The sequence below is a fragment of the Eretmochelys imbricata genome, chromosome 3 (genome assembly GCF_965152235.1).
Source record: "Eretmochelys imbricata isolate rEreImb1 chromosome 3, rEreImb1.hap1, whole genome shotgun sequence".
NCBI lineage: Eukaryota > Metazoa > Chordata > Testudines > Cheloniidae > Eretmochelys > Eretmochelys imbricata.
In genome coordinates this window covers 60157149-60181564 of record NC_135574.1, presented here as the reverse complement: position 1 = coordinate 60181564, position 24416 = coordinate 60157149, and the positions used below count along the sequence as shown (strand labels likewise).

Here is a 24416-nt window from a genome sequence, read left to right as displayed (position 1 = left end):
AAAGCTTTCAGGCTTATCCCACCCTTTAACCAAACATCCACATTATGGGAGGTCCAAATCTTCTCAATGAGGTCACTGCTATGAATTAACTGGGAATTTGTGACATCACAGCCCGGCACCAAAAGGAAGGTCAATCAACCAATAATTTTAGACAAGTATAATCTATATTAAAACTGTGATATGACTAATCAAATGCAACAAACTTGAGCCCTACCTGACATGGGTTTGTCAAGCCAGATGCTTATGTAGCCGTTGCAGAAAAGAACACCCATAGCATAGTCTGACTGCAATCCCATGGCTACTGTAGCCTAATCAGATACAAGTGCTATCTTCCCAGAAGGTGAGGATGTAAACTGGAAACCAGGAAACAGGAGCAGAAAGTCAGGAAGCTGTAAATTCTGCTCTTTCACTATGTGACAAAATGCTTTTTCCTTGAGCTTTTTGAACAGAAACGTAACCTTTGTTCAGTTTACACTATGGCTTTCATTTTTTGTTGAATCTAATTTATACTGCAGTTTCCTTTCTTCTAGTGAGAATAACCTCCACACAACTGACCTGTAGAAAGGGAGACTGGAGGTAGCAAAAGCATTATTTAAATGCCAACACTTAAGCACATTTACCAAAATGTCATCACACATTACATGGCCAAGTTCCAGAAACTAAAATACTTGTTTATTCCTTAGTAATCTGGATTAAATTCCTACTAGCTCAGGTTCCCTTTACCTGCTTCCTTTGTAAAGCACTTCCAGGTCTACTGATAAAAAACACTAGACATTATTATTATTAGAGTACAATGTACACTTTAGTTATTTTTAGAACTACTCGAGAGGTCATCAGATATGCCCATATTAATGCTAAGAAACCTTGAGGAAAAAAGTGAAATTTACACATGTAAACTTTATTGCAGTGTACCAAAATAGGTAGACTGCTATACAACCCACAAAACAAGTACCTACACTCAAATACATCAAAGTTCTCTATTCACCCCAGAGCACTCACCTTCCTTTCCCCATAAATTCTACCCCTCCCAATTCTCACCAGTCCCCTCCTGCCCTTTAACAAATATTTATCTGAAACCCCCAAGCAAAAATCAGGGGACAACATCTTGTTCATCTGACTGAAGTTCAGATTTAAGGCTTAATAGTTTTAACATTTCACCTAGCAAGCAACAAAAATATTTTAGTTAATAGATTATTTGTAGATGCACAGCTCTCAGACAGTTTCTGTGTATTTTTTTTAAATCAACTATGTCAAGATAGTGAAGTATTCCTATTCTAAAATGTGTGATAATTAATGTTTTGAAGCATTTTCCTAACTGGGAAATAAAAGTGGAGGAGAAAGGAGATGGGTAGATTGCTGACAGGCTTTCAGGCCTTGACAATAAATCATATCAAAATGAGGTATCCTCACACCTTCAGAAGAAAATTATTTTTAACCAATATTAAAACAGGAGTCAATCCCATTCCTAAAGAGAAAAACTAAGTCAGTGTTTATGTTAGAAACAAAGCACACTCTGCAAACATGAGCTATATCTATTAGCATGAAGAATTGTAAGCAACCTTTTCCTGTACTTGTCTTTGTTAATTAAAATAATCTACATTTTGAAGAGAAGTTAATTTTAAAGCCAAGCAGTAAACTTAAAACAAAAGAACATGATAGAATTGACATGTAATTATATAAAGAACATGAATGTACTGTAGTAAAAATTCACATTCTTTTAAATCATATATTCCTAATCAGTGCAAATCTCCTAAAGGATCTATAACTTCTGAAATATTAATTTAGGATTTCTTAATGGTTGTGACTATGGGTTATGAAAAACTTATGAAGACTAAAATTCTATCTTATATGGTTCCCCCAAAATTCTGGGGTTCTGACGAACTAGCTAGGATTGCCATACAATATTTCCCCCAAATCATCTCTACAAGTGACAAAGTAGGCTATTTTTGTATGTAGTGTTATTGTAACTGTGTTGGTCCCAGAATATTAGCGAGACAAGGTGGGTGAGATAATATTTTGTATTGGACCAAACTTCTGAGAGAGACAAAACTTTCGAGCTTACATAGGGCGCTGAAGAAGTTGGTCCAATAAAAAAATACTACCTCACCCACTTTCTCTCTCTCAAGTAGGCTATTTAACCTATATTGCTGCTACTGTACTTTCTTTAAAAAATATCAAAGTTACCCACAGACATCATGATGAAGTGAAGAGGAAAATGAAAGGGAGTGAGGGTAGCCTATTTCAATTGGAGAGGGAAAAAATCCAGACAACATTATCTCTCTCACCGGAATACAAAAATGACTAAATGTTTAGCTTCATTTTGTGCCTTTTAAATACTTTCTCCTACAGTTCGGCACACAAAACCTATAGTTGAATACTGTGTATGTTACTTACTAAACAACAGGAAAAACTAACGCAGAAGTCCAAAGGTCACCTTAAGTATTAACAATGTTAGCTTTAAAAAAATATATATATATATATATAGGAAGATTAAAATCCCAAACCTTTTGAAAGGTGTTCTGCAAAGAACATCTCTGATTAGGTCTCTGTAGAGTGTTTTGTAGAAATCAGAATAATTTTCTCTCTCTCACTCAGGTAATGTTATCCATAACATTTTCAAAATTCTGAGAAATATACTACATCAAGAATGTATGAATTATCTTGACAAAGCTAGATTTTAAGTGTTCACAAAGAGTACAGAGTTTCTGAACAGTTTCTTTGGAGGTAAAAAAAAAGTTTTAAAATGTGTATTTAGCAAAGCACATGCACCTACTACTACCTATAAAACAAGTATATATGTATTTTACACCATATTTAGGAAACAGGACTTCCTGACACAAACAACAAACGCAAGACAGACTCCCTTGTAAAATGCATCAGGGGTTTTAGCCTAGATACATTACTACCCTTTCTTAGGGCCATCTGGCAGAGAAGGGAGGGTTGGGATAATCACATGTAGCATTTCCCAAAATTAGGAGTGGGGTACTTGATGTGGACTTCTAAGATGTGGCCAACACAGCTTTGTAATCAACATAGCCTTCTCCTAAAGCAATCAGAAAATGCTACGTTAGGCTGCACCAGTTCTATCCATTTCTGCCCTAGATGTCCAGAAATACAATCTAGGAATGCTGAAACAACTGCTCTTCTTCTATAATCAAGAAAGTAAATCAGCTATTGGATTTCTCAGAGGTCAAATGATATGTTGGGGTGGGCGGCGGGGGTTGGAGCAACTGATGCATCACAGAGAAGTTAACTTGGCATGGCACTTGTTATTTAAAAACATTTTACTATTCATAAACCTCCCCACAACCATCCCCCAAAGACCGTCACAATCCAACTTAACTCTACCTGTTACATATCATTAGTATTTTCCCAGGTGACACAAGTGAGAAGAAAAACCTTTCTTCCAAACTTAATTAGATCACTTAGATCAATTGCTGCTGGATCCATGTGTTTTGTTATTTGGCACATTTAAACCTATTATCCGGTTACTCAATCCTTTGGAGAGGAGGATAAAGCCAAATAATTCTTAATCAAGCTTCAAAGAAACTTAAATCTTCTTATACTTTTTTTTTTTATTCTAACACCTTCTGTGATCTCAGGAACAACACCTTCAAATTATTACACCAACTCCAGCATGATCTGACTGACTACACCTGGAAATCCCTCCATCTTAAAAAGGTATTGTTACTAACTCCAAAGTCCAAAGATGCTTCCCCTGGACCTTCCAAAATGACTTAAGGTAAATCTCTTTTTGCCCCTTCCCATATCTGAGAGTTACTAAAGATTTACTAAACCACCCATGGTTTAATAACCATATGAGAAAAGATTATGGAGATTTCATTACACAAACTTTTTAAAGTATCCATTTTGGTTTTATGGTCTTCTGCACCAAAGCAATCCAATTCAAGGTCATCCATCATACTAACAGGCATTTTTTTGGACTTTATATAACACGCCTCCTCATGTCAACTGTTTACAAGAAGTGTTCAATGTAGAGGCAGGATTTTATAATTGTACTATAAGAATAGAGGTACTAATGTATGTCTTGATTTCATTTTACCAGCCACCCTTTTTGAATAGCAGAAAGGAATGACCCTCTGGGACACTGGTAGGAATGCATCTGACAAGCTGCCAGTGTCTGTACTGATGTTAAGGCAGGGACAGACCAGAACAATCCTTATGACTGATTATGGTCACCCTTTTGTTTTAGGATAAGTTATAATGTCTACTATGGTTTCCTATATGTATTACAAATTAGGCACTCTAGTTAAATATACATTTCATTGTTTTTAAGGTTTAGTAAGTAAAAGACAGGATCTTGTATTGTGTCTATGTTAAGGGGATTCAGAATAAACTGACACTGTTTGTATTCACAAAAAAAGACTGTTTGTGTGAATGAGGAATGTATGCATCAGGAAAAGATAAGGTGTGAAGGCCACTGTTATAACCAGATGGTCAAGGAAAAAGGAGTAAAGAGACTTGACACCAGAAAATCACCAACGCACATCCATAACGAAGGAAGGGCAAATTGACGACTCTGAGGTGAAGGCTGGAACCCCTAAAGACAGGACAATTGATTAAATTGGAACCAGGACAGGATAACCCTCTCGGAGGTGTTTTGGAATGTTTACATTAAAAGATACACCAATTAAGGAGTAACCCGTCACAAACTGACACAGCAAAATCCATAGACTTCAACAGAGAAAAAGAACTATAAGAACAGGGTGCTTTGCCATGGGCTTTTGGGTTCGTTTTGCCACTGTCAGTCGCTAACCGAAGCTCCTGGAGTAAAGCCCGGCTCCCATCTGCGACCAATCTGGCTGGCCACTACATTGATCCAGAATCTGGACTGGTAACTATAAACATCGACTGGCGGGGATTTTTTTTAAGGTTTTATTAAAATAAATATTCTTCATGAGAACCAGAAAACTAAAAGCTTTTTATATTATGTTTTCTATCCCTTTATATCACTAAAGAGTCCTAAGAGATCATATCCTAACAGATCCACAACACACCATAATTATGACCTCACTGGTTACCCCTCTGCGAAGACTGTGGGACATATTCTTTATTTAATTTTAAGAAAACCGTCTATCTCAATTTTGTTTGAGTCTTGTGGCATAGCTAGATCTATGAAACCTAAAGGTGCTCAAATAGATAATAAAAGGAAGTCACTGCTGAAAGTTTGCCTCCAATCCACCTGGAGCGTTGTATTTGACCAGGAGCTGCTTGAAACCTCAATGGGTCTTAAGGCGGGAACCCTTGAACAAAGGAACTTTGAAATGGATAAAAAGACTGCCTGTGACCTCAGGGAGAGACAAACAGGCTCGAGGGGTCAGACTGCAAGAGAAGCAGAGGTTGCAGCAGCGCTGCCTGTTGTTCCCAAGCCCTTGAAGGGTGTGGGCGGTGCCTAAGTCAAGTGGGACCGACTTAAACCCATGGGTGCCTGCCCATCCTAGATAAATTAGCCTTCCCTTGACAGTTTAGGTAAGACAACATGCATTTAAGATTTTGTTATGTTAACCTGACTTCTCTCTAGGTTGTGTTCCTGCCAAAAATTAATCAAACCATGTTTTGAGGAAGCTGTTCTCTGTCACTGCAACTCCATACTAGTCACAAGCTCCCAGGGAGACATCTATAACAGGGTCCAAACCCTGTTGGACCTGCTGAGGCAAAATGGTTGGTGAACAGGGGGTGCTGTAGCCTGGTCAAATGTGGGGTGAACTGAGGGATTCCACTCTGAAAGAAGTGCACATATAGGCCTGTAATCTGGAAGGGGTGCCTCGGAGAGAGCAAAAATACACCTTTCCCTCTGACTCACAACACCCGTCTAATGCACCTTTCCACACATCCTTGGCTGGATACGTGCCAGCAAACCTATATTACTTCCCATGGACATCCCTCTCTGGCTGGTATGGCTCCTCTACCCCGTATTTTTACTGCTTCTTATTCTCTTTCTAGTTCTCAATAAACTACTTGAAATGAGGGTATCCTTGGTCTCACTGAGAACACATATATACTGAACTACCATACCTTGATTTTGAGGACACATTACTCATATACATAGTAGCTATAAAATATACTCTTACCTGCGTGGTGGTGTGATTCACTTTGTCCTTCTGTATTTTTAAGTCCCTTTAATACAAAGGCTAGGAGAATATTCTTTTGCATGTACTTGTTTATGATTAACTACTCAAAACATAAAAATTATATACATTTGCACATTTTCCTTACAAATCGTAAAAGAAATACAAAGTGTATATCAAGTCCATCAATTCCGAAAAGTAACTCATGGTCAGTTACGCTGGAGCATAAACAGAACCATCCAGAGAAACAGATGGATAATAGATGAGTCAGTGTCCCCATTACACCATGTTATTGGAGCCTCCACCCTCTCTTCACCTTGGTTCCACCCTTTCCAACAGCCTGCCCATCCTAGATAAATTAAACAGGCTAAACCTCTCGTCCTCTTAAATTAAACTATAAGCAGGGCTGAAGATAATTTTTGATCATTTTTATAAAAAGTGTAAGGCTATTTAAAAGAAACAGATTACAGTTAGAAAAAGAGCACATCCAACATTGGATTTGGGGAAGCCCAAGCTTCACCCATAACCCCAAAGCAGCTGTTTGTTTTGGCTAACGTGAATAGTGAGAATGAACACTATTAACATAAAGTTAACAGGAAGTTTTAGAGTTAATGCCCCATAAAGATGTGAATTTCGTCTTTTTTTACTTTCTAAAGTTATTGCTTTATCTGGATATTTATAAACAATAAAAAGAGCACCCACTCACTACTCTAAGTGCCCTGGACAATCTTTTTTAAAAAATACACTGAAGCTAACAAACCCATCAATTCCACCCTCCCGGCCCCAATCAAATTCAATAAGCCAGGAATAACATAAAGAAAAATAAATTAAATTAACCCACCCCACAAATCGCCAGTCTCTCACCAGCTCCACCAGTAATACCTAAGACCCTTCTCCTCACAGGCAAGGGAGAAAAGGTAGGTCTTACAGCACATCTTGCAAGCTAACAAAGTCTATTATGATCTAGGAAGGAAGAAAGTTTTAGTCTGTCAAAAAGCACAAGTGCATCAATTCTCCTTTAAAAGGGCTAGAAACATTTAATATTGTTAAGTGAAAATGATGAGCTAGAAAAATGTGCCACCAATTAGCAGCTCAATCTGAACCTGAATCCACTTGTATAAACTTCATAAACACCCGACAGCTATTATAAAGCATTGAATTCAGTTACATACACACCAACCTTTGCTGATTGACAATCTTTTTCCAGTGCAGAAGTATTTACTGTAAGGAACCACATTTACAAGTTTAAACTCTGAAGGTTCTGACGTCTCTCTCTCTCTCCTAGAGAATTATATATAATTCTCCCTGTCGTAATGCCAATAAAACACATGGCAACAAGACATTACAGATGTACTGGGTGCATACTTCACGTATGTAACTTGAACCACCCAGGAAGTGCTCTAATAACCATAACTACCTAGGTGTGACTTATTTTTATTAGAATCTTAAATTAATATTTTTAAATGAAAAAAATGTATTTGAAGGGAGGATTTTTCATCAGACTTGTTTTCACTACAAGAAGGAATGTAATAAGGAAAATTACTAGATCCACACTATTCTGATCTGCCATTTCCTGGACTCTCATTCCGCCCTTCCTCTTCAAATTCTGTATCCCTTCCCCTCCTCCAACTTCAAAATGAGCTTCCCTGCCTTTTACACAAAAGACAACTGACTTACACACAGTTGGGACTGGACAGACAGCCACAAAATGCTGTCTGAAAGGGCAAGCAGGCTCATTGTAAGGGACTTGGAGACAAACAGTTTACATTGATTCTCTGGGGGTGAAGAAACAGCACTCCACCTCTTGCAAAGCAGAGATCTTTTATAAACTCCCAAGGGGAAATTTTGTGCTTTGCTTCTTAGAGGCCCCCAGCACAATTTAGACAATCCTGAGAGTCTGTCTAAATTATGCTCATCTCCTTAGGATGCCCTGTGGTTTGCAGCACTGCCCAGGACCTCCACAATGATGTATCCCCATCCCAACACTTTCCCTGGTATGTCCCCCTATGCCAGGGTTTGCAAGGGTGTCCTCAGAGGACAGCCTCAAAGCTGTCTTTTACATTGCCTGCATGGGGGGGTATCCTCCCCCAGCCAGACACAGGGTTTTATTCCTCACCAGCCCTTTTACCCAGAATAGAGAGACCACAGCAGGCCATAAAGATCTCAATTTAAGTGTAGTGTTACTAGATATCTGCACTGAAGCCCTGTAACAGGTTACAATTTGGCCTTTTAATGGACACCGGAATCATAGGGTAGGCCAGTAATTTACAGTAAATGTTTTCAGAGCATGTGGACGTGCTGAGGGGAAGGAGGGAATAATTCTCAGTTGGGTTTAGTGATTTGAAGAGTGCTAACAGCTGAGCTTCAAAAAGTAGCAACCAATTCCTTCCCCCAGCCCAGCCTCACTTAAATGTTTACTTCCATCACTAAATTTCCATTCTTTACCCCCAAGTAGATCCTCCATAAATTCCCTTTCCCAAGAGCCTGCCTGCTGCTCTCACATTTGTCTACATTGGACTTACTAGAAAACCATACCCCGCCCCTCATTTCTGCCATTCTGAATGCACATATTTTGGCAAATTCACAGCTTGCATTTTCCTCCCTCTCCACCAGCAAACCAACAGAATGACATTAAAGAATTCATGATTGTCATCCTTGCTCAGCCCCTGAGAGAATACATAGGCCTTGCTCATTGTTCTCTGAATTTCTGCAAACACCAGAGAAAACAGCTTCTAAAAATGCCTGCTGTCACCAACCTTGACCTGCACCTAGAAAACCATTGAAAGCCAAGGCAGCACTCTCTGGAGCACAGGTGTCTCTTACATGGAATACTGTTCAGACAGACAGCACGCTTGCTCTTCAAGGGAAGTGTCACACCTGAAGTACAGCCACCCTACTCTTTATAATAATGTTCAGCATCCTCAACAATAATCTCTAGTAATTGCTACTGCTGGAAAGAGAGACCAATACCAGATGCTTCAATCACAACCCTCCATTAGGCAGATGTGGGACAATCTGCCCTCAAACAGATCTTCTCTTGATCTCTAACTATTAGAGACTGACTTAAACTCTGCAGCAGGAGGTTTAATATCGTTTCTAAAAATTTGTTATAGTTAATTATAACAAATGAATATTCTTGATGTCCATATAAATAGCCATTTCCTTTTAAAAGCTTATTAAGACCTTGACATCAACAATTTTCTGTGGTAGTAAGTTCCACAGCTTAATTATACATGTCAAAATCACTTTCTTTTATCAGGTTTCAGAGTAGCAGCCGTGTTAGTCTGTATCCGCAAAAAGAACAGCAATACTTGTGGCACCTTAGAGACTGATGAAGTGAGCTGTAGCCCACGAAACCTTATGCTCAAATAAATTTGTTCGTCTCTAAGGTGCCACAAGTACTCCTTTTCTTTTTATCAGTTTTTGAGTTTTCCACCTTTTAATTTCCACTCAAGGTCCCTTTTTTCTTTTGTTAACAGACATGGAGAACAGAAGTTACTGATCTAGCATCTATACCATTCACTATTTTATATATTTTTATCATGTCCCTTCTTATTCCGCTCCACTTTAAGGTGAACAATCCCAGTCTTCTCAATTTCTTCAAATGTGAGATTTTCATGCCCTTGAGTGTTGTCACCTTCTCTGAACCCCCTCTAATTCTGCATTATGCTCTTTAAAATAGGGTGAGCAGCAAAGTACAGTCTCCAGATGAGGCTGCATTGTTGATTTATATAAAGGCATAATATTATTTTTGTTTTAGACACCATCCCATTCCTTATGCGACATAACATCTTGTTTGCTTTTTTGACCATAGCAGCACATTGAGCAGAGGTCTTTATTGAGTTCTCCACAACACCCAGCTCCCTTTCTTGAGCAGATACAGTTAATTTGCCCGATCATGCTAACCATTCACCTAGCTTTTTTAGTTGCATCTGAAGTTCACCACACTCGTATCTGATCCTGACTAATTTAAATAACTTTAGGTCATCTGAAAATGTTGCTATCTCACTGTTCATCCCTCTTCCAGTTCATTAATATATTTAGGTTTGGAAGGGTGAGATATTTTTAGTCGCTGTCAGTAAACATCAATTTCACCGTACAAACAAAACAAAAAAAACTATTTCCATCAATAATATGGGCAAAGTAAGAAAAATGCTGCTAGAGAATTTATTGAAGTTTTATTTAAGGATATTTACTTTGGATATTTTGACATTCGATGTTGACAATATGTTTTCTCAGCTATAAAGCATTAACTCTTTGAATCTCAATGTCTATTGTCATTAAATAATTGTCTACCCACACTACTGATCCTCCCGAAATTTCCTGCAACTGTGAAAATTTAAATTGATAAAAATACAAAAAAAAAAATCTTAGAAATAAATACCGATGTTATCCATCAAAATTATTTCTTAAAAAAAATCAAATTATTCCAAGCTTAATTGTATTATAAAACATGGGGACCTAATACATAACCTTTTGCAATGATGAAAAATTACAATTTAATCCTACTCTTTGCTTGCTGTCTTCAACCCAGTTTTTAATCCATGACAATACTTTGTCTCTCACTGCATAACTACTTAACTTTTTTACTAGCCTCTTGTGTTGAACCTTGTCAAAGGCATTTTGGAAGTCTAAATCCATTTAGTAAATGCTCTCTTATTCACTGACAGATTCAAAGACTTCTAACAGATTAGAAAGAATTTTATTTTGCAGAATCTCTGTTGGCTAGACCCGATCATATCATGATCTTCCTGGTGTTTTGTTATTCTGTTTTTAATTAACATTTTAAACAATTGGACAGACACAGATGTAGGGCTTACTAGTCTACATTCTCTGGATCAACATTGGAGCCCCTTCAAATATAATCACAATAATTTCTGCTTCTCTACCGCATCTCAGCATGTATTTTAGAAACTAGCAGCAGATCACACAAGCCAATTGTGCCTCCTAGTATTCATCCCTCAACTATAGTATTAAGTACTGAATCTCAAAGATGAAACATGCATAAAAAGTCAAGGAAAAATTGCTCAAATGGTTTTCAATAATGTATGATTTTGTGGGTCAACCATCTATAAAAATTAGACATTCAAAACATCAGTTTTAACTTTAGTGCAATTTATTAAAAAGTTTAAATATTATGTATTCCATACATTGAGTATAATTTCAAAAACTAAGCATTTTATTGAACAATATCCACAGAAGACAAAAAATGATATTGTATACTTCTGAAAATATTTTGCCCTTCAGATGTTTCCAGTCTTACAGTTATCTCGACTACTTTCATTAAATATTTATTTAAGAAGAGCTGAAAATATCAGATTTCAGGTTTTGAGACCTTTATTAGACGTGCTGTGAAATGCTAGCTGATAACTAGTTGTCGTACAGTATTTTACACCCACATTAGAGCAGCTACTTGTTTTTATTATCAGATACAAACCTTAAAAAAAAAAAAACCTCTTTAAACCATTACCTATGTTGATGCAATAACAACAAAAACAAAGGAACCGAACCAAGCCCTAACCTTTTATGCACTCTGGTACAGAAAACCTGGATTTGTGCTGGAAATGGCCCAACTTGATTATCATTCACATTGTAAGGAAAGTGATCACTTTAGAGAAGCTATTACCAGCAGGAGAGTGGGGTGCGGGGAGAGAAAACCTTTTGTAGTGGTAAACACCCATTTTTTCATGGTTTGTATGTATAAGAACATCTCCTGTATTTTCCACAGTATGCATCCGATGAAGTGAGCTGTAGCTCACGAAAGCTTATGCTCAAATAAATTGGTTAGTCTCTAAGGTGCCACAAGTACTCCTTTTCTTCTAACAATAATATAAATTTCCACTCTGTTCAAAAAATTCTGTCTTCATAGTTCGCAATGTCAGAGGGGTAGCCGTTTTAGTCTGTATGCACAGAAACAATGACGAGTCCAGTGGCACCTTAAAGACTAACAGATTTATTTGGGCATAAGTTTCTGTGGGTTAAAAAAAACCACTTCTTCAGCTGCATGGAGTGAAAATTACAGAAACAGGCATAAATATGTATTGGCACATGAAGAGAAGGGAGTTACCATACAAGTGGAGAACCAATGTTGAAGGCCAATTAGGTCAGGGTGGATGTGGTCCACTCCCAATAATTGAGGACGTGTCAATAACAAAACAGGGAAAATTGCTTTTGTAGTGAGTCAGCCATTCCCAGTCCCTACTCAAGGGGGGAGGGATAGCTCAGTGGTTTGAGCATCGGCCTGCTAAACCCAGGGTTGTGAGTTCAATCCTTGAGGGGGCCATTTAGGGATCTGGGGCAAAAATTGGGGATTGTGCCTGCTTTGAGCAGGGGTTGGACTAGATGACCTCCTGAGGTCCCTTCCAACCCTGATATTCTATGATTCTGTAAGCCCAGATTGATGGTGTTAATTTTGCAAATGAACTACAGTTCAACAGTTTCTCTTTGAAGGCTGTTTTTGAAGGTTTTTTGTTGAAGAATAGCAACTTTTAAATCTGTTACTGAGTGTCCAGGGAGATTGAAGTGTTCTCCTACTGGCTTTTGTATGTTACCATTCCTGATCCGCAGACGTGCACAAGCTGAATTTAGCCGTATGAAAGTGGAAATCCATCAACTTCATGAAAAAACTTGCACAGATTCAGACAGACATCTTCCTTTCCAACTTCAAACAGATGGACATCATACCAAATGGACTGAAGGTAAAAAATCCATTGCAATCGACATACTAAACTGACTATCGTGAGAGATTGTGCCACACACACACACTTACAGAAACTGAGGAACCACCTGATCAGCATCCTGTACAGCAAACAAAAGAAGATCAAAAATGAGCTCTCAATACTGGAGACTCTCATACAAAACCAACCTTCCACACAAACTTCCAGGTGGCTGGACTTTACAAAAACAAGACAAGCCATTTACAAATCACACTTTACTTCTCTACAGAGGAAAAAGGACACTAAACTCTTACATGCCACAGGGGGCTACAACAGTGGAACCCTTAACTCACCCAACAATATTGTTAATCTATCCAACCACACACTTAGCCCGGCAGAAGAGTCTGTCCTATCTTGGGGACTCTCTTTCTGCCCCACCACCCCCACGCACATGATACAGTTATGCGGTGATCTGGAAGCCTACTTTCGCCATCTCCGACTCAAGGAATATTTTCAACACACCACAGAACAGAGCACTAATCACCTACAGGAACCCTCCTACCAACGCTACAAGTAGAAGAATTCTGCGTGGACTCCTCCTGATGGTCAAAATGACGGACTGGACTTCTACATAGAGTGCTTCCGCAGACGTGCACTGGCTGAAATTGTGATCAAACAGCTTTCAGAGTAGCAGCCGTGTTAGTCTGTATTCGCAAAAAGAAAAGGAGTACTTGTGGCACCTTAGAGACTAACCAATTTATTTGGGCATAAGCTTTCGTGAGCTCAAGAAAGCTTATGCTCAAATAAATTTGTTAGTCTCTAAGGTGCCACAAGTACTCCTTTTTTTTTTGAACAAACAGCATCACTTACTCCATAACCTCAGTTGTACAGAACATAATGCCACCCACAGTCTCAGAAACAACTCTGACATTATAATCAAAAGGGTTAACAAAGGAGGTGCTATAGTCATCATGAACAGGTTGGATTATGAACAGGAGGCTGCCAGACAACTCTCCAACACCACACTCTACAGGCCACTATCCTCCGATCTCACTGAGGAGTACCAAAAGAAACTATACCATCTGCTCAAGAAACTCCCTGCTACAGCACGGGAACAAATTAACACTGACACACCCCTAGAGTCCCAATCAGGGGTATTCTATTTGCTACCCAGGATCCATAAACCTGGAAATCCTGGACACTCCATCATCTCACTCTTATATGGCAGGATTATCCGGCTATTTGGACTCTCTCCTCAACCCTATGCTACCAGCACTCCTAGCTATCTTCGAGACACCACTGACTTCCTGAGGCACTCTTACATCATCATAGCACTCTTACAGCAGGATTATCTGGCTATTTGGACTCTCTCCTCAACCCTATGCTACCAGCACTCCTAGCTATCTTCGAGACACCACTGACTTCCTGAGGAAACTACTATGCATGAAGAACAGGAGTACTAGTGGCACCTTAGAGACTAACAAATTTATTAGAGCATAAGCTTTTGCGAGCTACAGCCCACTTCATCGGATGCATAGAATGGAACATATAGTAAGATATATACATATACATACAGATAATTTGGAAGAAATGGGCCATCTTGATTATCACTACAAAAGTTTTTTTCTCCTACTGATAATAGCTCATCTTAACTAATTAGCCTTTCACAGTTTGTATGGTAACTTCCAACTTATCTGCACGTGTATGTATATATCTTATATATGTTCCATGGGGCTGCGGTGCATAGCCCTGGCTGCAGTACGGCCTCCAGCAGAAGCTGCGGGGCTGGGGCACAGCAGGGAGTGCACAGCCCCAGCTCTGGAGCTGGCTGCAGCCTGGGAAGCCAATGGAAGCCACGCGGCTGGGTTGCATGGCCCTGGCTGCAGTGCCCGGCGGAAGCTGTAGGGATGGGGCACAGCAGGGAGTGCAGCCATGGGGTGCACAGTCCCTGCTCCGGAGCCCACCGCAGCTGCAGTCCCTCCACCTGCCGCAAACCACAGGTCAGGGACTGCCGGGTCCTGATTGCACCCATCCAGCCCAAGTTGCAGCAGGGAAGGGGCACACAGTCTAGCCTCCATCCCCTACTCTGAAACATCTTAAGTAAAAATGGTCTTCTTACTCAACAGCTCCATTCTTTGGAGGTCCAATAAAGTCACGGAATGCATGAATGCCATGACCTCTGTGACTAAATCGTCACCTTATTCATAATATTTACTTACTATGGTGAAAAAGTTTGTACTACATCGGGGTTCTCAACCTTTTTCTTTCTGAGCCCCCTTCCCCCCCGCCCCTGCAACATGTTATAAAAACTCAACGGCCCAGCTGTGCTACAACAACTTTTTTCTGCATATAAAAGCCAGAGCTGGGATTAGGGAGTCGCAAGCAAGGCTACTGCCTAGGGCCCCACACCACAGGGGGCCCCACGAAGCTAAGTTCCTCAGGCTTCAACTTCAGCCCCAGGTGGCAGGGTTCAGGACCCTGGGCTTCAGCCCCACATGGCAGGGCCTCGGCTTTCTGCCTTGAGCCCCAGTGAATCTAACACTGGCCCTGCTTGGCGGACCCCCTGAAACCTTTTCGCGGCCCACCAAGTGGGGGCTCCGGACCCCTAGTTGAGAACCACTGTACTACATTTTGGTCCTGGTAACACTGCAGATCCCAATACATCTGTGAAAAAGAAGTCAGATTCTGTTCTGTTTCAGGAATCAACTGTTATCCAAGTCCAAATTTCTGAGCTAAATTCTGCTTTCAGAAGTACCGATGCAAAATGTACCAAATACAAACTCTTGCCATTCTGTGCACCTGGACAACAAGGAACGGCCATTTTTCTACCTATTTTCAGGATCAGGGCTTGAGCGGATACATATAAGTCACCCTCTTCCTCTGCCCTGTCTCATCAGTTCTTATGAGAAGGTCCATTTGTGACACCCTGACACCCCAATATTCACCACTGTCACGTAATTAGGATGTGTTTTGTACAAAGTATGCCTTGTGAGGTACCAGTCTAAAAGTCTTGATCTGCTAGACATTAACTTTTCATTGGATTGTATGTGTTGTCATATGTGAAGTTATGAAGTTTGGCTGTGTATGTGTTACTGAAAAATGTGTGGTTGAAAGCACCCACAAGCAGCGTTTCAGGTACGACAGTAAAAAGGCCAAACCATGTTAATGGCTTATGGAGGAATGCACATAAGCACAAGGATTACCCCAGGAAATGTGTACAATAGAAACCTCTCAGAGAGAGAACAACACAATGGGAACTGCTTGACACAGGTCACAGCAAAAGAGCTTTCCAGAAAGGGGGACAATGATATCATGGGGGGATCTCACTCTTCCTGCAAGAACACACCTGGAAACACCTGAGGGGCAAGGACGGAACTGCAGGAAGTGATGGTCCCAGGCTAGAAGGATCTTTAGCCTGTGTATGAAAACCTGGGAAAGCCAAGGAAACTTGTGCCTTAAGAGTCTGCCAGTCTGTTTATCACTCAGGGTGAGAATCTGCTAATTTACATCCTACCTATCTAGTGTGTTAAACTCCATTTGGGTTTTGTTTATTTAATAAGGTAATCTGCTTTGAGCTGTTGGCTATCCCTTGTAATCACTTAAAATCTACTGCTTGTACTTAATAAACTTGTTTTTGTTTTAAACCCAGTTTGTGTAATTCATGGCGGCGGCGGCAAAAAGCTGTGCATCTCGCTCTCCACATCCAGGGAGAGAGCAAATTTCTATTAGCTTATGCTGTACAGTTCTCGGTGCAGTGCAAGACAATACAATTTGGGTTTACTCTCCGGGGGAGAATGCACTTGAGTGCTGGGCAATTCCTTAGCTGAAAGCCTTCCCATGCAGTACTGATTTCAGTGTCTGTGTCTTTCTGCAGCTGGGTGTGTCCCTACCTGAGTGTGCGCTAGAGAAGGCTTGAGGGCCTGGCTTAGCAGGACAGGGTGAGGGGGCCCAGGACAATGGAACAGGCTGGCTCAGTGGTACCCCAGTACATCAGGTGGCACCCGGAAGGGGGGGGCAAGCTGTCACACTGTTATTGAAATTTACAAGAATATTAGTCTCAGAAAAATAACTTGATCCCAGCACAGAATAGCTGAGGACAGCAGAGGGATGATACGATGTACGATGTACATAGCTGGCAGGTCTAATTTTAGAAAATGTAAATGTGGGGGGAAGGAAAAATTAGACTGACAGACTTCAGTTAATCCAAAAATCAAAAGGAAAAAGCAATAGAAAACAGAAGATGTAACAACATCATCATCCTGTGGGACACGTAGACAACACTATTAGCACTGCGGCAGAAACGTATGATACGCTAGGGGATCACTCAAGCCTCTGAACACCTTCCAGTAACTAAACCCTCCTGCATGGGTACAGAAGCAGCATTAGGCTTAAAGTGATCAGCAAATATCATTAGGGAAAAAATGGTAACTTTCAATGACTCCATAAAGCTAAGCATAAATACATCTTATTAAATTCCTTATCCACATAGAGACATCCAAATAAAGCGTGTTACAATCACTAAAATATCTGTTTTAATATTTTTAATTCTTGTACCCTGTCATCTGAATGCTGGGTATGTTTTGAAATTTCCATGTAATTTAAGAATAAAGTGGCTGAACTTGCTGCTCACAAATATGCAATCTCTCATTAAAAATGGCTACTATACTGACTCAACTGCACTCACACTAGCCAGGATCCTGGGGGTTGGGAACAGATGTGGGTCCATACAAATACTTCCTCAATAGCTCGATGCAAGCCTGAGAGCAAAGTAGAGTCAGAGCAGCTAACAGATAAGCAAGACTGAGCTCTGAGTTATCAGTGGAGAGCAGGTTTTGCTCAGAGATAATGTGAATATAAACAATACTTGTAATGCTTGTAAGACTGTGTTCACCCATGCTTTCTAAGTACTTGATTTAACCCTGTGAGCACCAGAATTCTTGTGGGTGGACCAAGCTCCAGGCCATCTATAAAAGTAGGTAGCTTAGTTTCACTTCAAAAAGCTGCTGCCACTTAATCAAATAACCACCTCCCTACCTGATATAAACAAGATTTGTGTACCTGCCAGATTTATTGCTTTGGTGCTACTGGGTGTCTACTTCAACATACTAATTTCACTTGGTTAAAATTTTCTGGATTTCAACAAATTAAATAGATCTAGGCAACTTTAAAAAAAAAAAGAGAGACACCTACTATAGTAAACTAAATAATAATCCACGATCAGATAAAACTATGCCTTTAACAAAACTGAACTGTCCATTTAACTTCATCTTTGCAAAATAGGTTCAGCAGGATCATTTGTGAAATGTTGTTATAGAAAATGACAGACAGCACAGAGGTTTTCTTTCCATTCAATATTAAATAAAAACTATACAGGTAAGCCCAGGTTCTATTTAGAAAATTACTGTTTAAGGGTTCAATCCCACTCCAACTGAAGTCAATGGGAATTTTTCTATTAATTTCAATAATTTTGGATTAGGCCCTGAAATATAGACACTTACTGTTCACTCGTCTTTCCTGCTCCTAACAGGAAAAGTTCGCTCCACTGAGAAACCTGTCACTTTGTCTAGATCAATTGTTTCTATCAATATGTTGAAGGTTTTGTTACACTAGATGAACAATATGTATGTTGACTAAAGTGCATAAAAATTACATTTATATGTATAATCATTAATAGTTAAATATTATACATAATTCTACTGCAAATGAAAGAGCCCAAGAATTTACAGCTTCATCTTGATATTAAAAATTTATGAATTTACAACACCCTGACAACCAGTGAAGACTGCTTAGTCCATCATGCCAGCTCCTTTTAGCTTTCCACATAATGCAGGCACATTTGACTTCTTCAACAGACCTTTAATTCAATAGCAATTCTATTCCATATGTTCATTATATCCCTATACTATTCTTTACTGTACAGTGTCAGTAGAGAGACAAGGTGGGTGAGGTAATATCTTTAAAGGACCAACTTCTGTTGGTGAAAGAGACAAGCTCTCGAGCTACACAGAGCTTTTCTTCAGGTTGGTCCAATAGAAGATATTATCTCAACCACTTTGTTTCTTTAGTATCCTGGGACCAACATGACTGCATCAACACTCCAAACTATAATGAAGTGTCTGTAAGTACTTTTTCACAAACACATGTATTCAGGACTCAGCTACCAGTATTTACTACAAGCTGGGACAAACAAATGTAGCATTTAAAACAACAGGAATGCAAGCAAAAAGCTGCCACATTTCAACATTCTATACAAATTTACTGAAGTTACACATCAGTTTTTTAAAGTATAGATAGGTATTATTTCAAATTGGCCATTAGAAGTTGGGGTTTTTTTAATCTTTGTCTTTAAAATTTAGCATACTACAGATTGAAAATGCCTTTGAAAATGTATCAAAACAGAAATTGCTATAGCTCTTCAAATGGCAGGCAATAACTCATACAATACACACTAGTGAAAACATGATGAGCAAGCATCTCAGTCTTATCTCTGACCTTCCGGGTCTTCGCTTGTTTAAAATAACTTACAGTGCCGACGCCACATTACAGAGCATGGGATGCAGCAGTCCGCCCAAGTGCTACACAATACAGGAGAGGGGCCTATGGAACTAGTACTGGGTTTACAATAGCACCACTGGGGCCGGGCCCATGCTCAGAAGGGGCCCCAGCCTGCTCTGCTTGCACTGTGCCCTGAGGCCCCACCAGCTCTCCCCCGCCCACCACTTGCTCTGCTCAGCCTGCAAGGTTGTGTGGGGTACTGCATTTGTCCCTCTGGCCATAGGTAGTTGGGAGGGGTGGGGGGTGTTGCAGAGGTGCTGACTTTCTGATTTCTTTGTGGGTGCTCTGCCCCAAGCCTCGCCCCCACTCCACACTCTCCCCCCAAACCCCCATCATGCTTCTTCCTGCCCCATTCTTCACCCTCCCCCGAGGCTCCTGCCCTCGCTCCACCTCTTCCTCCCCTCTCTCCCAGCACCTCCTGCCAGCTGCTGAACAGCTGATCAGCAGGGCCACCACTGGGTGCACGGCACACACTATTTTTTTTCTGTGGGTGCTCCACCCCCGAAGCACCCATGGAGTCACACCTATGGGGTTTTGGGGGGGGGCTGCTGTGTACCATGGCACGGACCCTCCCTCTAAGGGGAAGGGGCACGCTGGCAGCACAAGGCCAGCCAGGCCATTGTGCGTCTGGCAACTGCTGATTTGTAAATAGCGTCCTCACATTGGGCTGGGTGGAGCGGGGCTGCCCCTGCCATGCCATGCCTCTTTGCCCCTGGCTGGCCCCTTGCTCTGGGGACTGACCTCCTCAAGCCATGCTCCATTGCTTCCATGGGGGCCCACAAATATGTTTGGCGCCAGGCCCACAAAAGGTTAATCCAGCCCTGAAACACCGCACATTGTAGTTGAATATGTGTTCAAAGAGTTTGCCTCAACTATTATTGCTCTTAATATCCAAATTTTTATTAAGGTGTAAAATCACATCACTACAAAACAATGAAAATGACGGCAGTCTGACACTATAGAAATTATATTTATTTTAAAGGAGTAAAGTGGCTTTTACTGGACAGGCTGGAGATGTTACTATAAGGGATAAGATGATGTATCGGACATGCAAGACCGCACAGGTCTAAAAGAGCCTTCTGGTCCAATCCTATGGCTTTAATCCATGACAATCACATAGATTCCATAGCTTCACACTTGAACTTTGACCCAAGTTTACCAGCCCTCACAACAGGGGGAGGAATAGCTCAGTGGTTTGAGCATTGGCCTGCTAAACCCAGGGTTGTAAGTTCAATCCTTGAGGGAGCCATTTATGGATCTGGGACAAAAATTGAGGATTGGTCCTGCTTTGAGCAGGGGGTTGGACTAGATGATCTCCTGAGGTCCCTTCCAACCCTGATATTCTATGATTGTCTTCATTCTTGCATTTTGCTGGAGTCTTCCTCCTGACTTTGCAATTTTATAACAAATTTCATAATGAAGCAGCAACTGTACTTCTACTAAGGTCTGGTCTACACTTAAAAGTTACATCAACCTAGCTATGCCACTCAGGGTTGTGAAAAAAGTTGTGCCCTGAGTGCCACAGTTCCATCAAACTAACCCCTAGTGTAAACACAGATAGGTCAATGGAAGAATTCTTCCATCAGCCTAGCTACCACCTCTCAGAAAGGCAGATTTACTACATCCCCGGAAAAACCCCTTCCGTCAACACAGGAACTGTCTATACTACTGAGGCACAGCTGCAGCACTGTAGCTGAAGGATACAGTCACATTAACACTTATTTACCATGTTAAAACAAACATTTTAGATCCTGAAAGATTTTACATTTCACTATCTGATATTTTAATTTTGCATTTATTATCTCAACCTGGACAATGAAATTAAATCAATTAGTTTTACTTTTGTTTACAGTCGTGTTCTCTTTCTGGATCTTACACATAGGCACAGTTCTGCAGGGTCTGAATATCAAACATCACAGGAACAAAATTGCTTTTAAAAAATCCAGTGGAAGCTTTAAAGAAAATCATTGAAACATTCCTATTGTTCTTAGGTTTTACCAACCTTATTTCCTTCTGAAAAACTAAATTATAGATAGAATTTAACCTGAGAGTTTCTCTTTACACTCTGTTAATTTTTGCAATAAAGGAAAACTTGACTCAGTTCTCAACCTTTGTACTCTGATAACAAGTTCATAGGCTGTTTTATGGCCGAATAAATTCAACTGAATTGTGAGAAATTAGCTCATTCCACAGAAAGTTCTTTACCCTGCATGAGTAAGCCAAGACACTTATTTTAAATAATGACACACACTTACTCCCACCTTTGACAAAAACAGTGTGGGTTGATACAGTCTATCAACAGCAATTACCTAAGTAATAAGTAACAAACATCCTTTCATCTAGTCTATTAATTTAGCCATTTCAAGTTTTTACAGGTATCTGGTAGTGTTAGGATTTACTAGTGAGGAATCCATTGGTCAAGCATGTGTAAGCATCTACAATACATAGGATACATTGTGCATTGTATTCCACATAATGGTTGATTAACTGTGCAGTGAAAGAACATTTTTATTAAACTTTGTTCTGCTTGAAAATTAATGTGGAGATACAGAGCTTAGAAGTCAGCGTTTTGATAGTGTAAATCGTTTTTGAGAAAGTGACAAGCATAAAGTAATCAAACCTGCAAAAGGGCAAAGAGCTTCAACAGAAAGCATGCTTTTTGCAATCCCGATTATATGTCCTTAGAGCAGTCGATACAAAACCTGGCTTTGTCCACACAAGGAGTCTTTACTTTGTATAGTTGTACTTGCACAGAAATGTTTAGGCTTTTGACATGGAGACTACAATAGTCCAACTGAAACCCAGCGTAATTTTAGCATTTACCTTCGCAGCAGCTGTCTGTTACAGAATAAAATTATACAAAACACCACAAGAAGGAATTTCTGAGTGAGATGATTAAAATGACATTTTCACAGAGTACAAAAAAGCACTTTATCTGTACGTATGCACAATAAGAAAGTTCTCACTCTAAGAAAAAAAAAAATCACCCTGCCAGGAAAAGTCTACCTTCTTCCAGACGAATCCCTGAGCTCTCCCTTTCAATTGCTTAAATCTTCAAATACATCATTTAGAGGCCCCAGCATGAGACCTTGACTCTAACTACTGTGCAGGAGCTCAGGATGTGTCTGTGAATACTTGGGACTCATGTTCTAGTTTGGCCCTTCTATTTCTCCTTCCCAAGTAATTGGCAGACTGTATGTTTATTTAAAGAAAGGTGTGTGAGGTGAAAGCTACTGTACACAACGAAAATGCAAGAGAGAATTAGCTACTTTCCTCCTAACGTCTAACCTCTTTAACCTGCCGATTTCTAAACCTCTCTAGAAAAGCCTCTATTTGGGGTAGAACAGGGAATTTCGAGAGTCGCATCTAAATCAGTCCGACGACTAAGTATCTTTTCTACAGCTGGTGGGGTAAGAGACCTTGCACCCTACGAATAATGCTCTGGACACGGTCACAGGCACAATCGGATTTGGAAACTTGTCCCAACAACCAGCTCAGCCGGAAAGTTCCCAGAACCTCCGACTCCCTTCCCAGCCCGACACGCTGCGCGCCCCTGGGTCCGGCGAACGCTTCCCCTGCCGGGCCGCTGTCCCTCGCCCGCCTGCGTTCCTCCCCCGCCCCGACAGGTGCGCGCCCCCACCGCCCGCCCAAGCGCCCGGCGCCCCCAGCCCGCCCCGCTGCCGCCTCCCCGCAGTGGCCGGGGGCCGGCGCGCGGCGGCCCGGCGAGAGACCCCGGGAGCCGGACCCCAGCGCCCCAGGGTGGGGGAGAGGAGAGGTGGGTACCGGGGGCCCCAGCGGGCCGGGGGCGGCCCCAGGGGCTGCCAGGGAGGGCAGAAGAGCCCGGAAGGGGGGTGGCGAGCCGAAGGCCAGGGCCTGGGCCCTGCCGCGGAGCTCTCCGGCCCGGGGAGCCTGGCTCCGGCCGGCCGCTGCTGCGCCGCGCGGCCCCGGTTACCTGCCGCCGCCGCCGCCGCGCTCCGTCCCCAGCTGATGCCGCCGCGGCCCCTGCGCTGCTGCGGCCCCGCCCCGGAGCCGAGTCCAGGGAGGCGCCGCAGACGTCAGCGCTACGGAGGGGGAGGCGCGGCCCGGCCCGGCCCGGCGCGCCCGTCACGGCCGCCCCCCTCCCCCGGGGTTCGGCCCGAGAGCTGCCGGGCTGCGGCTCATCACGGCCCCGGTCCCCTCTCGCGCCGGCCGGCCGGCGCCTGCCCGGGGTCCTCCCCCGCCGCAGGGAACCCGGCTTGGTGCCCCCGGCCCTTGGGGCGCCGCCGCCACACTAAAACGGGCCTGAGACTGGGGCTGAGTCCGGGCGCTCCAGGCACCGGCCTGGTGACCTGCAACCTGGGCGCCCTGCTCGAGCCTGTCCGGGGGGAAATGACCCTCCCTGTGTCACCCTTTAGTCCTGGCTCCCAGTCCTGGCTCGGGCAGCGCCCTGCGTTGTGACCTGCAGTATCGGGCTAGGGAGGGGAGGGGGTCACCTCCACTCAGCTAAGTGCTAACATCCTGCTGGTGTAGCGATCGCTGGTTAGCTGCAACAGGAGTACAAACGGCAGGGAAAAGCCAGTTGCAAACAGCCCGTCTACATTGCATTGGGAGGTGCGGTTACATCAGGTGTAGACAGACACAAGACCGCTTGAATCGAGCTGGCTCTGCCGTGCAGTCAGGGGACTATGGGCATTGGCCTGGGCTGGCCACACCATTAAGTACCCAGGATCCTCGGTAGGCTTGCACAGCTCAGGCTGAAGCCCATTCTGCTTGGGCTTCACTGCTATCCCTAATCAGGCTAGCTAGATTAGAGCCAGTTTGGGCACATCTACACAAGCTACAATCACAGCTTGGATTCATCGTAGACATACCGTGAGATTTTACCACATTAGCTAAGAAGTGGTAACTTCTTTTCCTAGTGGAAATAAGATCTCTGCCTCTGTTTTCTCCTATATGCAGTGTTGTTGTAGTGCAGTTGGTCCCAGGAGATTAGAGAGATAAAAGATATTACCTCACCCACCTTGTCTCTCTGTTTTCTCTTACCTGTTTAGGCCCTGATCCTTCAAAAGTCTTAAAATGCTTAATTTTACACACTATGGGTAATGACAGGTTTCAGAGTAGCAGCCGTGTTAGTCTG

General features: G+C 41.9%; 1 protein-coding gene across 1 annotated transcript in view; it reads right to left on the bottom strand.

Annotated features, from left to right (window-relative positions):
- Positions 1–23324, bottom strand: part of MYO6 (myosin VI) — a 176528-nt gene extending 153204 nt beyond the window's left edge. Inside the window, exon 1 of the mRNA XM_077812706.1 lies at positions 23253–23324. The gene's annotated coding sequence lies outside the window, so the exon portion shown is untranslated. The remainder of the gene's footprint in view (positions 1–23252) is intronic.
- Positions 23325–24416: the final 1092 nt, after the last annotated feature.